We start from the raw sequence: 13,886 nt of genomic DNA on the forward strand, positions 1-13,886 counted from the left end.
GTCCAGAGGAAGGACGTTCTAAGGTTGGCTCATTCAGTAGTTTAATGATATCATCAAGAACCCAGGTTTTTTTCTTTCTTTCCGTTTTGCCATCCTTGGAATGTTGACATTGGCCTGCATGTTTGTCCCCTCAAGGGTGGAAATGGTTGGCATTTACATGTGGCCTCTGCAGTCTTTTCAGGGGCTTCTTTTCAGCCATGTATCCTTCTCCATGCTAAGTTTCAACCTCTGGACAGTGTGACAGAGGAGAGCCCACCCTCCTAGGACACTTATAAATGCCAACATTAACATGGCTTCCAATTGATTCATTTTCTACCTCTCTAAACCAATGTCTGCATTTTAACATTGGCCTTTAGCCACGCAATCCAGTCTTGAGGACTGGCTTGGTTTGTGAGGGAGGGTGGCCTCGTACAGCTTGGAGATGGATTAGTCATTTTAACATTTCAGAAGGAGACTGTAAATATCCAAGATTATTGATCTCTAGATTTCATAATCTCAGATTTCAAAGGACTGAACAAGAAAACATCTGTGTTGTTGACACAGGGAGTAGCACCAGCCCACTTTCTCTGTCTTGAAACTCCTTCCTCCTGTGACTCTCACTGATGCAGGTATTTGCTCATTCATCAAACACATACTGAATTCCCACTACATGACCCAAACTTACTATTCTTCATTTTCTCCTAAAAGTCTTACTGTTCAGTGAAAAGATATTTTCAAAAATAAAATTTCAAAAATAAAAAATATTTCCATTAATTTCAATGGAAAAAAATCATAAGATAGCCTATCCTGATTCCCAGATGCTGAAACAATTTTTACAGATAGAAAAATATATCAGTTGAGCAGTGAAAACATGTTTTTGTGTGTGATAACAATTTTATAGTAAATAAATCTGAATTCACAATATAAGGAAGGTTTAGGAAGGTTTCCAAAGGTAATGAGAAGAGCTGTGAGTGGTCCTGGTCAAGGGTGTGCAAGGGAGTCCTTCTTTGGAAGGGGTGAATCCAGGCAGACATTCAATATTGGAGTCAGATGTGGACGTTGCTAATTTTCACCTACTCAAGGCTTGGACACAGAAGACACTTCTGACATGGTTGGCTTTGGCATAGCTACAGAAGAAATGGAATCTCTGGGTTGAAAAAAGACCAAATGGAAGTTCACCCGTCTTTTCATAGTTGAGGAAACTATGAAGTCGAAAATCAGATGGATTCTCCATCCACTGCATAAGATGTCTCAAGCTTCTCAAATGTCTCACGATAACTTCTTGGGACATGACACAATTTCGCGGAACATACAACTGATTGAGAATTTATCTTCTCATGATTTCCAAAAATCATGCACAGTAGAGTGAATTCTTTTGCCTCTTCATCTAACACCCACTACTTGCCACTGGTTACCAAGTTAGCTTGCTAGATGATACTTACTCTCTGAGTTGTGTCTTTCATTTGTTTCCTATTTTGCAGGCCCTTGGGCCCTAGATTAGTCCAGCTCTGCCTCTTGGTTCATATCAACTTTTCATCCACACTTCTAAAAGGTGGTACACATGGTGATTAAGAGCAAGGGCTCTGCATGTGGGCAGAGATGAGACATAGGCAAAATAGGTGAAGGGGATCAAAAGGCACAAACTTCCAGTCCTTGCATAAAGAGGTCATGGGGATGTAATGTGCACCATGGTGACTATGGTTAACAATACTGTATTGTGTATTTGAAAGTTGCTTGGGGAAAAAAAATGAAAGTTGCTTGGGCGCCTGGGTGACTCAGTTGGTTAAGTGTTTGCCTTTGGCTGAGGTCATGATCCCAGGGTCCTGGGATGAGCCTCACCACATGGAACTCTCGGCTCACTGGGGAGCCTGCTTCTCTATTCCTCTGCTCCCTCTCCCCTGCTCATACTCTCCCTCTCTCGAGCTCTTTCTCTGTCTCTGAAATAAATAAATAAAATCTTTTTGAAAAAATTGCTAAGAGACTAAATCTTTTTTTTAATTTTACTTATTTATTCAGCTCAACTGCTGAGCCACCCAAGCATCCCGCTAAGAGACTAAATCTTAAAAGTCATCATAACAAGAAAAAAATTGTCACTGTATACAGTGATGGATGTCAACCAGACTTATTGCACAGACCATTTCAGAATATATACAAATATCCAATGATTCTGTTGTACACCTGAAACTAATCTAATGTCATTTGTTAACTATACCTCAATTCAAGACAAAAAGAGCAAAGTCTCTGGAGCCAGACCGCCTGTATTCAAATTCTTCATCTACAACAGTTTCCTAGCTGTGTGGCATTAAAAAAGTTACTTAATCTTTCTGTGCTTCACTTTCCTCACCTATACAGTGAACTGATCGGACCTACCTTGGAAGGTTGTGAGATTTCTTGGAATTAGTAAACAGAAAGTACTCGAACAGAGTAGCACATGGCACACAGCAAACTCTTATTGTGTTATTTTAGCTTCCCTTTCCCCTACTAAGCATCCTTGATGCTGCTGCAGAATTATCTTCCTAAATCACCTCAATAACTGCTACCATGTATTAAGCACTTACTGTATGCCAGACATAGTACTAGGCACTTTATCTACAATACCCATTTAATCCCTGCCTGTTATCTCTAGTTTACAGGTGAAACTAAAACTCAGAGGACCCTGGGATTGGGACATACACACCAAAAAAATAGCATCTTAGTAATAAGAAAAAATGGTGTAGGGGGACACAGGGGAGTTCTTTTGTTTGTTTGGTTTAGTCCTTATCTGGCCTGTTAGTAAGCTCTTGCTGAAAAATGCTATATAATAAGTAATCTCTAATTTTCTCTAAAATGTTTATGCAAACATTTTTTTTTCTGGCTTGGACATCTGTGGATTGGCTATAGTTCTGCTGGGCTCAGCTCTGGATTATCAACTAAGTCACATCTACTCCTGTATTGGCTCATTATGGGAGCAACAGCTACCCAGGGCATCTTCTTCTCATGAAGGATAACAAGTGCAAGCACACAAGCCAAATGTCTAGCACACTGAATGCCTTTAATTAATGTCACATATGCTAACATTTCATTAGCTAAAGCAAGTCACACACGTAGCCAAGCCAAAAGTCAATGGGGGCAGGGAAGTATCATTTTTCTACAATTCTGGGAAGCACAGTAAGGTTACTGGCAGAAAAAAGAATGAAGAATCAAGAACAACCACCCAACCTAATTTATTTATTTATTTATTTATTTATTTATTTATTTATTTATTTTTATTTGAGGGAAAGAGAGCACATACGAGTGGGGGTGGGGGTGGGAGGAGGAGAAGCAGAGGGAAAAGGAGAGAGAGAATCTTATGTAGGCTCAGGCCCAGCTTGGAGTCTGTTGTGAGGATTGATCTCACGACCCTGATATCATGACCTGAGCCAAAAGCCAGAGTTGGACACTTAACTTGAGGTACTCAGGTACCCCCTAACCTAATACATTGGGGTAGAATCAAACTCATTCTTGGTGGTGGGGTGCACAGAAAAATATTGACCACTTAATTTTTAACATAGTGGCTGTCACATAGTAGGTGTTCAATAAATTCATGTTGAATGAATGGGTGGGTAGGTAGAGGAAGGAAGGAGGGAAGGAAAGAAGGAAGGAAATTAATAGCCAGTTGCTGGTTATAACTCAGAAGCCATAAGAGAAAGAAGCTAGAGGTGGTGCATACAAGATTTACTGGCCCTTTGGGTCTAGGGGGTTATCATCTGAAGATAATGAGATTTTGTGACCCATATGCTTCCTTCTCCTGGGGTGTGGGTTCAGAAACCTGATACTTGGAATTTTGACTATTGCCATACTAATACATTCAACATAACTATTTTTCTTTTATTCTGCCTTAATATTTATCAAAGTTCTTGAAAGTAGCAGCATGCTCCAACTTGCCAAAAGAAGCCAAGAAAGAGGCTTTTCTCCATGCTCGGCCAGAGTTTTAAAGGGGAGAGGGGTAGGGGCCTGGGTGGGGCTGGGCAGCTATAAGGAGCCGTGTGACAGAGTGCAAGGGAGAGGTCAGATTCAGGACTGGAAGCTGCTGTCAGAAGGAATTACTCTAACGCTGCCTCTTCCAGGGAGACTTTACTGATTTAAAAAGAAATTACCCTCCTTTGACTCCATGTTCACATTCATTTGTGTGTCTCTTACAGCACTTTGCCTGCTCTACTTTTTGGTGGTGGTCTCTGTGTCTTTGCCTTACTCTTTCATGCAAATCTGGGAACTCCTGGAGACATACGTCTGGCTCACTTGTGTATCCCCTCCACACCAACCCTGCGGCTGGCTGCCTAAAGCCCCAGTGTGAATGCATTGACTTATCTCCCTCCTCACTGTCCTCTTTCAGCGTCTCTGCTCTGGGAGAGGCTGTGTATTGTGGGGGTTTAAAGGGCAGGCTGCAGAGTTCAGGGTATGGATCTCAGGGCTTCTATTTCTTGGCTGTGACTCTGGACAATTTCCTGACCCTCTGTGCCTCCACACCCTCATCTGTGATACACTATTGTGTGTGGGATCCAATGAGTTTGCAAATGGAGAGGACTTAGTAAATTTGTGCCCAGAACTTGGTAAATTCTCAGTCCACCCTGGTGATAGTTACACGGAATCTCACTTTTTGGAATCTAGCTCAATTTCAGTTCAACTAATGAAAGAACAGCACAAGCAGAGAGTTTACAAGCACCTGGCACTTGGTATGCATCCTGTCATGTTGACTCTGGGGTTCCTACTGGTAGCCAATGGCCTGCTGTCCCTTTGTCCAGTGGGCTTGGCATAGCTGTGAACCCGTGAGCAAAACTGGGAGGTTTTCTTCTCCCTTTATTTTACTTTTGTCCTAACTCGAATGTTTTCAGATCTTGTAAATTCGATTGCGTACTTTCTGCCAAGTGCACATTAAGAAGTGTCTACTGTGGAAAAGATAAAAAAGCTGTCTGCCGTGTGGCTTCAGTGTGTTTCTTCTCAAGACTAGCTGCATATTACAATCATCTGGGGAGATTTAAAAAATCTTGCTGCCCAGGCTGCACCCCAGATCAGTAATATCAGACCCTCCTGGCATAGGGCCCAGGTATCCGATCTTTAAGGATCCCCTGGTGATTCCAGGGTGCATCTGGGACTGAGGCCCCCTTGAAGGGAATTCTCTAACAGGTAGCCTGGCTTTTGAGACGCTTCACTGAAGGTCACCAAATGTAAAAACAACAACAACACAGCTAACAAACTCTTTGAGACTTTCTACATCCCATAATATTGCAAATAGGGCTATGGAAGCCCCATTTCCTTTTTCACCTTGGTTTGTGGCAAACGTTGAAGTGGCCCCGACCTGCAAACGTGCGTGGAGGCTCTGGTAATTCTGTCCTTCCTTCCCTCTTCTCTTTCTGGACTTGAATTTTGGTTTCTTTTTCTCAAGTGACCTGGGGGTGGTGAATAGATTGTCCCAAAGGCATAAGGCAGTTCTGTTCATGGTGTTCCCTGCGCTCTTTTTCTAGGAAATCCACTTGTGTTCTAAGAAGATGATTACACTCACCTCTGCCCCCTAAGCAAGTCATTGAAAAGCTGAGCTAAGGCCAAAGCTTCTCCAAAACAGTTTTGTAGAGGTTCAGATGCATAAAATAAACATACAACTTCTAAGTCCTAAAGACTCTTATAAACAATTGATGGACAAGCTGCCTAAAGTCACTCACTTCATGTAAAGACGTATTTACATCATAACAATGCCTCATTTATATGACTTCTCAGGGAATGAGGAAATTCATATTCCACAATTCTTGGGAAATGGAAGCTAATTCCTTTGAGTGCCCAAATCTTGCATTTTGACCCTTTTATTTAAAAAACTGAAGTGCTCTATATTGGTTGGTTTCTTTAATAGAGAATATAGGGGACTTCTGAGTGGCTCAGTGGTTGAGTGTCTGCCTTCGGTTCAGGGTGTGATCCCAGGGTGCCAGGATCGAGTCCCACATCAGGTTCCCTGTGTGGAGTCTGCTTCTCTTCCCTCTGCCTATGTCTCTGCCTCTCTCTGTGTCTCTCATGAATAAATACATAAAGTATTTTTTAAAAAGAGAATATGGAAAATGATTTCATCCAGGGGTGTATATATCATTTCGAACTTCTACTCACCATGACTCAGCCTGAACACATCCTCCGCCCGGAGCAAGCACCACTTCCAACCTCTTCTGTCACAGATGGGGGTGCCACCAACCACACGGCCCCTCAGAGGACCAGCCTCGACAGCTTCATCTCCCACTTGCTCACCGCAGTCAGTCCCCATGCCCTGATGGTTTTGTCACCTGAGTATTCCCCTCCTTTATTTCTCTCTCTCCTACCACTGCCCCATTTCCAGAGCTCACCATCACCTCTGCCTGGACTACTGGAAAAGTCACATGTCCATTCTGCACATTCATGATAGTCTAAATAAAATATGCACCTGCTCGTGTCATATTGTGGCTTGAGAATCTTTCAATGGCCTCCAATTGCCTGTAGGATAAAGGCCACAGCACGCGTGGTGACACACTTTTCCTCTAACCTTCTGTATCTCTCTGTTGAAGCTCTGCTTGGGCTCCTCCTGCATACAGGAGCTCCCCGGCCTTGCCCCTCCTGTTCCCAGACATGGAATATCTTTAGCCCATCTCTTTGCCAGCTCATTTCTAGCTCTCCCTTTAGGGTACAGCGGGGGCTCAAGTCCTTTCTTTCAGAAAGTTCTCTTTCTTCCCTAGCCATGCTTACCGGCTGAAATAGATGCTTCTCCGTGGAGGTCCCAGAATGCCCTGTGCAGATGATGGGGTCAAGGCGAAGAACATGTTCATGTGTTCAATCATGCGGTGATGTAGTTCAGTGTCCATCCAAACTTCCCTCCCCCTGCTTGGCTCCCAGCAGCCACTTATCAAGGCCATCTTTGGGTACATTTTTAGCTGCCCCATAACTCACCTGATGTTCTGGATAGCAACTTCCAATCTGTAGTGGCTTGGGGAATTAGATAACCAGGCTTATTAGAAATGGTAGATCCAAAAAAAATGTCAAGAGTGGTTAGGTCTGGATGTTAGCACTATGGGTTACATACTTTTCTTTTTAAAATTTTATTTATTTATTCGTGAGAGACACAGAGAGAGAAGCAGAGACATAGGTAGAGGGAGAAGCAAGCTCTATGCAGGGAGTCCGATGTGGGACTCGATCCCAGGACCTCAGGATCACAACCCAAGCCAAAGGCAGACACTCAGCCACTGAACTACCCAGGCATACCTCTACTTTTCATTCTTAAACTGAATTTCCTCTAATGAATATGCAGTATATTTGTGATAAAGATGTTAAGAATATATACATTTTAAAGAATTAGTAAAACTTTTAGTCAAGGTCAGCACCTTAGGTTAATTCCATAGAATTCTTAGATTCTCAGTGTGGTCCCCAGACCAGGACCAGCAGCCTCACCTAGCAACTTGATAGAAATAAGAATGGTTGGGTCCTACCCCAGACCTACTGAATGAGAAACTCTGAGCCCAGGCCCAGTCATTTGTATTTTAACAAACTCTCTGGGTGATTGTGATACATACTCAAGTTTAAAAATCACTAGTTTCGGGATCCCTGGGTGGCGCAGCGGTTTGGCGCCTGCCTTTGGCCCAGGGCGCGATCCTGGAGACCCGGGATCGAGTCCCACGTCGGGCTCCCGGTGCATGGAGCCTGCTTCTCCCTCTGCCTGTGTCTCTGCCTCTCTCTCTCTCTCTGTGACTATCATGAATAAATAAATAAAATCTTTAAAAAAAAAAATCACTAGTTTCAGGAACAGAGCCCAGAGCATTAACAGAAGGCCTGGTGACAACCACTATCTTGGGCGTTTGGAGGTTACTTGTTGCTCATTTTAAAATTTAGGGCTCTGTGTTCTAGGGGGTTGGGGCTGCTGAAGATCTGCCCTCTGAACCCTCATGGGGGATTTCCTACAGCTCTTCAGCAAAGGAAGTGCTTAAACACACTTATTTCATGAGAGGGGAACAAAAAATATAATAGTTTCTTATGCTGGAGGTGGGGGTGGGAGGGCTACTGGATGGATGAAGAGTTAATTTTAGATTTCTTTGTAATGGTTCCAATAGTGGAGCCCCCAACTTCTACGGATATTTTTTTAAACGTTGGTCAAAGAATTGACTGAATGGAAGACAATAAAAGAAAATTGCTGTTAACAGGACCCAGAGACCAGGCACCACAGTGACGAACTATGGCTTTGGGGCCTGGGTAATTATAAGGCAGGAATAGTGTCACGGGGGATAAACTGGGGGAGAATGAGGTGTTGTTTTTTTCTCTCTGTTGCAGGAGAGTTTAGGCATTGTGCCTGCTCCAAGCTCTGGAATAACTTTTCAAATTTTTATTTATTTTCACTTAAGTAAATTTTAAATTAAAAATATAATACAGGGCAGCCCTGGTGGCTCAGTGGTTTAGCACCGTCTTCAGCCCAGGGTGTGATCCTGGAGACCTGGGATCAAGTCCCACGTCAGACTCCCCTGCATGGAGCCTGCTTTTCTCCCTCTGCCTGTGTCTCTGTCTCTGTCTCTCTCTCTGTGTCTTATGAATAAATAAATAAAATCTTTAAAAAATAAAAAATTAAAATAATAAAATAATAAAATAAAAATATAATACAGGGGTGCCTGGGTGGCTCAGTCAGTTAAGCATCCAACTCTTGGCTTTGGCTGGGGTTGTGATCTTGGAGCTGTGGGATTGATTACCGAGTAAGGCTCTGTGCTCAGCGGGGAGTCTATTTGGAACTCTCTCTCCCTCTCCCTGTGCCCCTGCCCATCCTTTGCACACACACTCCTTCAAATAAATAAATAAATCTTTAAAAAAATACAACTACAAAGTAACATGTGCCAACAAATCACAAGGGCATGTAATGAAAAGCAACTCTATATTCTATCTTAGAACCCTAGACTCTCTCCTCAAAGGTAACTAGTCTTGTTTGTCCTTTAGATATATTCTATGCATATACAAGCATAAGTAAGTTTAAATATTGGGGTGCCTGAGTGGCTCAGTTGGTTAAGCATCTGCCTTCAGCTCAGGTCATGATCCCAGGGTCCTGGGATCTAGCCTCATGTCAGGTTCTCTACTGAGACAGGAGCCTGCTTCTCCCTCTCCCTCTGCTGCTCCCCCTGCTTGTACTCGCTCGCTCTCTGTCAAATAAAGAAAATCTTTTTAAAAGTTTAAATATCCCCTTTCTACATGCAAAAAGCTTATTGTTTTTCCTCTTGTTAGGTCTAGTAAGTTGTTACCTCTAAAATATACAGTTGACCCTTGAACAACACAGGAGTTAAGGGCACTGATTCCCAAGCAGTCAAAAATTCATGTAGAACTTTGACTTCCCCAAAACTTAACTACTAATAGCCTACTGTTGATCAGAAAGCAGCTTTACCAATAACATAAACAGTATATCAACACATATTTTTTATGTTATATGTATCATATGCTGTATTCTTAGAATAAAGTCAGCAAGAGAAAAGAAAATGTTGTTAAGAAAATCATAAGGAAGAGAATATGCATTTACAGTACTGGCCTGTATTTATAAAAAAAAAATCCACATATAAGTATACCTGCATCGTTCAAACCTGTGTTGTTCAAGAATCAACTATCTAGAGCCACCCCAATTTTTAACAGCTGCATAGTATTCCATTGTAAGACTGAAATGTAATTTATTTGACAAGTGTTTTATGCTTGGATCTGGGGGGTCACTTCCTTCCTTTTATATATAGCCTTTTACCAGGAGAACATCTGAGCTGGGTGGGCTTTAGGTATAAACAATCTCTGTTTCTATCTCTGTGATTTCAGATAACTTCATATTTGGTAAGCAAAGAATTCAAAGACTTGCTTTCCTCCCTAGGGAGGCATTAGCCACAGTTGTAAAAACAAATTTGAGAAGGATCAGTGGGGTGGGGGCATAATATCAGCAAGATGGCAAAATAGGAACTCTCCCAAACAAAGCAACAGAAATTTGGCAGCCATCCAGGGACAAAGTGTCTTTGGGGCAGCTTTGGGATCCAGGTAAGAGGTTGCAAAGCCCTGGTGGAGCTTCAACACTGAGGAGGACCTTTTTGAGAAGGAAGGCCTATACCTAGGGCCGACACCCAGACTGTGGTCCTCGCCCCAGACCCAGAGACAGTTCTGTTCCCCTGTGGACTTGGCTGCAGTCACGTTTGGCCTTGGTGCTGCCACCAGCATTATCCATCGAGGGATCCAGGAGGAACCACATCTACCCAAGCTTTGGGTAACAGGTCCACATATATCTGATCTGGGGTCAATATCCAAGATATGTAAGGAATTCATACAATTCAATAGCATAAAAAGCAAATAATCCTAATTTTATTTTATTCTATTTTATTTTTTAAAGATTTTATTCATTTATTCATGAGAGACACACACACACACACACACACACACACACACAGAGAGGCAGAGACACAGGCAGAGGGAGAAGCAGGCTCCATGCAGGGAGCCCGATGAAGGACTCGATCCCCAGACCCGGGATCACACCCTGAGCTGAAGAAGGCAGACGCTCAACCGCTGAGCCACCCAGGCATCCTGCAAATAATCCTAATTTTAAAAAGGACAGAGAATCTGAATAGACATTTTTTCCAGAAAAGACATACAAATGGCCCTCAGGTACATGAAAAAATGCTCAGCCTCAGTCATCATCAGGGAAATACAAATCAAAACCACCATCAGCTATCACCTCACACCTGCTAGGATGGCTATTATCAAAAAGACAAGAAATAACAAGTGTTAGAGAAGCTGTAGAGAAAAAAGAATCCTTTTACACTGTTGGTAGGAATATAAACTGATGCAACCACTGTGGAAAACAGTAGGAGATTCCTCAAAAAATTAAAAATAAAACTACCATATGATCCAGCAACCTCACTTCTGGGTATATATTGGAAGGAAACAAACTCAATATCTTAAAGAGATATCTGCACTCCCATGTTCTGTGAAGCATTATTCACAATAACCAAGAAAGGGGAACAACCTAAGCATTTGTTGATGGTTGAATGGATAAAGAAGAGTGGAATAGGGTAACCTGTGTGGCTCAGTAGGTTAAGTGTCTGCCGTAGGCTCAGGTTATGATCCCAGGGCCCTGGGATCCAGCCCTGCATCAGACTCCCTGCTCGGCAGGAAATCCTGGAGCACCTGACTGGCTTAGTCGGTAGAGCATATCATTCTTAAACTTGGGACTGTGGGTTTGAGCCCTACATTGGGTGTAGAGATTACTTAAAAAAAATTAAAATCTTAATAAAAAAAAAAGGAAATCATGACATTTGTGAGAAAATGGATGAACCTAGAAGACATTACATTAAGTGAAAAAAGGCACAAAAAGACAAATACTGTCTGCTGTCACGTATGTGGAATCTAAAAAAGTCACATTCATAGAAGCAGAGAGTAGAATGATGGTTTCCAGGGCTGGGTAGGGAAAATGGGAGAGGTTGGTCAGAGTGTACAAATTTTCAGATATGAGATAAATAAATTCTGTGGATCTAATACATAGTATCGTGATTATAGTTAATAATACTGTATGGAAAGGGTCCCTGGGTAACTCAGTTCAGCATCTGACTCTTGATTTCAGCTCAAGTCATGCTATCGGGGTCATGGGATGGAGCTCTGCCAGGCTCTGCACTCAGCGTGGTGTCTGCTTGGGATGTTCTCTCTCCCTCTCCCTTTGCCCCTCCCCACACCCTGCATGCGCAGTTGCAAGTGCATGCTCTTTCTCTCTCTTTCTCTCTGAAAAAAACCAAACTCCATTGAACACTTGAAACTTGATAAAAGAGTAGATTTTAAGTATTCTCACCACACACACAAAAAAACGGTAACCATGTGAGATGATGGGCGTGTTCATTAGCTTGAAGGTGGTAATCATTTCACAAGATATACATATATGAAGTCATCACATCGTACATCTTAAATATATAAAACCTTTTTTGGTGAATGATACCTCAGTAAAGATGGGAAAAATTTTGAGAGGTCAAAGTCTTCTTTGAGATTAAAAAAAAGAAACAAACTCAATACTGGTCACATAGCAAAATGTGCTGCAGAGGTTAGTGTAGAGAATCGAAGATAAGTGCCAGAGATTTTGTACAATTTTCAGATTTCTTTTTTTTTTAAGAGAGTGAGAGAGGGATCATTGGCAGGGTGGAGGGACAGAGGGAGGGGGAGAGAGAGACTCTTAGACAGGCTCCACTCCTAGCATGGAGCCCAACTCAGGGCTCGATCTCACAGCCCTGAGATCATGACCTGAGCTGAAATCAAGAGCTGAATGCTTAACCGACTGAGCCACCCAGGTGCCCCCAATTTTTTAGATCTCTTGAGGGCTTTATTTGGAGAAAGATATACCTTGGCATTTTACACCATTTTTTTAAACATGAGAACACCCTATAATCATTCCATCTTGAAGGTGTATTCTATGGGACATGTCCCTGGATTGATTATGTCAAATGAGTAGGAATTCATCATTTATTTTTATTCAACAAATTTTCATTGAATGCCTATTATGTGCCAGATCCCAGGGATATACATCAGTGAACAAAATCTCACAATTCTTAGATTCTAGCAGAGGCCCTGTATTTGCTAGGGCTGCCATAATAAAATATCAGACTGAGTGGTGTAAACAACAGAAATGTATTTCTTTAGAGTGCTAGAGGCTGGATATCCAAGATCAAGGTGCCAGCAGGTTTGGTTTCTCCTGAGGCCTCTCTCCTTGACTTGTAGAAATCTGCCTTCATCCCATTTCCTCACATGGCCTTTTCTCTGTGCCCAGGCATCCCTGGTGTCTCTCCCTCTTTTTATAAGGATGCCAGTTATATTAAATTAAAGCCCACACTTAGGACTTCGCTTACCCTTAATTACCTCTTTAAAGGCCCTATCTCCAAATGCAGTCACATTCTGAGATATTGAGGGTTAGGACTTTAATATATGAATTCTGGGGGGAGACATAGCTCAATCGATAACAGCCCTCAATCTAAAAAGTCTCCCATATACTCCAAGTATTACTTCTCAAACTTTAATGTACCTATGAGTCACCCAAGGATCTTGTTGAAATATAGGTTTCGATTCAGTAAGTCTAGGGTAGAACCCGAGACTCTGCATTTCTAGCAAGCTCTGGGTAATGCTGACACTGCCCATCCATGGACCACACTTTGAGTGGCAAGACAAAGTCTTCTATGGTGACAATAAGACTTTGTTTTTCAGGGGCACCTGGGTGGCTCAGTTGGTTAAGCATCTGACTCTTGATTTTGGCTCAGGTCATGATCTCAGGATCATGAGATCAAGCCCCATGTCAGGCTCTGAGCTCAGCGTGTAGTCTGCTTGTGATTCTGTCTCTTTCCCTCTCCTTTCCCATCTGCTCCTTTCCCCACACTCATGTTCTCTCTCTCTCTTAAATAATTAATCAATCAATTAATTAATTAAAGACTTTGTTTTTTTAAAACAAAATAAAATAAAGGGATCCCTGGGTGGCGCAGTGGTTTGGCGCCTGCCTTTGGCCCCGGGCGCGATCTTGGAGACCCGGGATCGAATCCCACGTGGGGCTCCCTGCATGGAGCCTGCTTCTCCCTCTGCCTGTGTCTCTGCCTCTCAATCTCTCTCTCTCTCTCTCTCTCTGTGACTATCATAAATAAATAAAATCTTAAAAAAAAAAAAGAAATGCCACTGACTTCTGGGCATTGATTTAAAAAAATAAAATAAAATAAAAAGACTTTGTTTTTGAAGCCTTTGCTAAGTGTCCTATCAAAAGCTTTAGGGAAATAAAACTAAATTCTTCCCACTGATCTATCATTCCAGATGATAGCAGACTGGGGACTTTCTGGATGGTTATTTCTGCAAGCTGGACAGGTCACATCAATTCCTTGGGAACGTCAATTTTCAGTGGCCAGTCCAGCCTTTTCATTCCCGGATGCTTTGTG

The sequence above is a fragment of the Canis aureus genome, chromosome X (assembly GCF_053574225.1).
Source record: "Canis aureus isolate CA01 chromosome X, VMU_Caureus_v.1.0, whole genome shotgun sequence".
Lineage (NCBI taxonomy): Eukaryota > Metazoa > Chordata > Mammalia > Carnivora > Canidae > Canis > Canis aureus.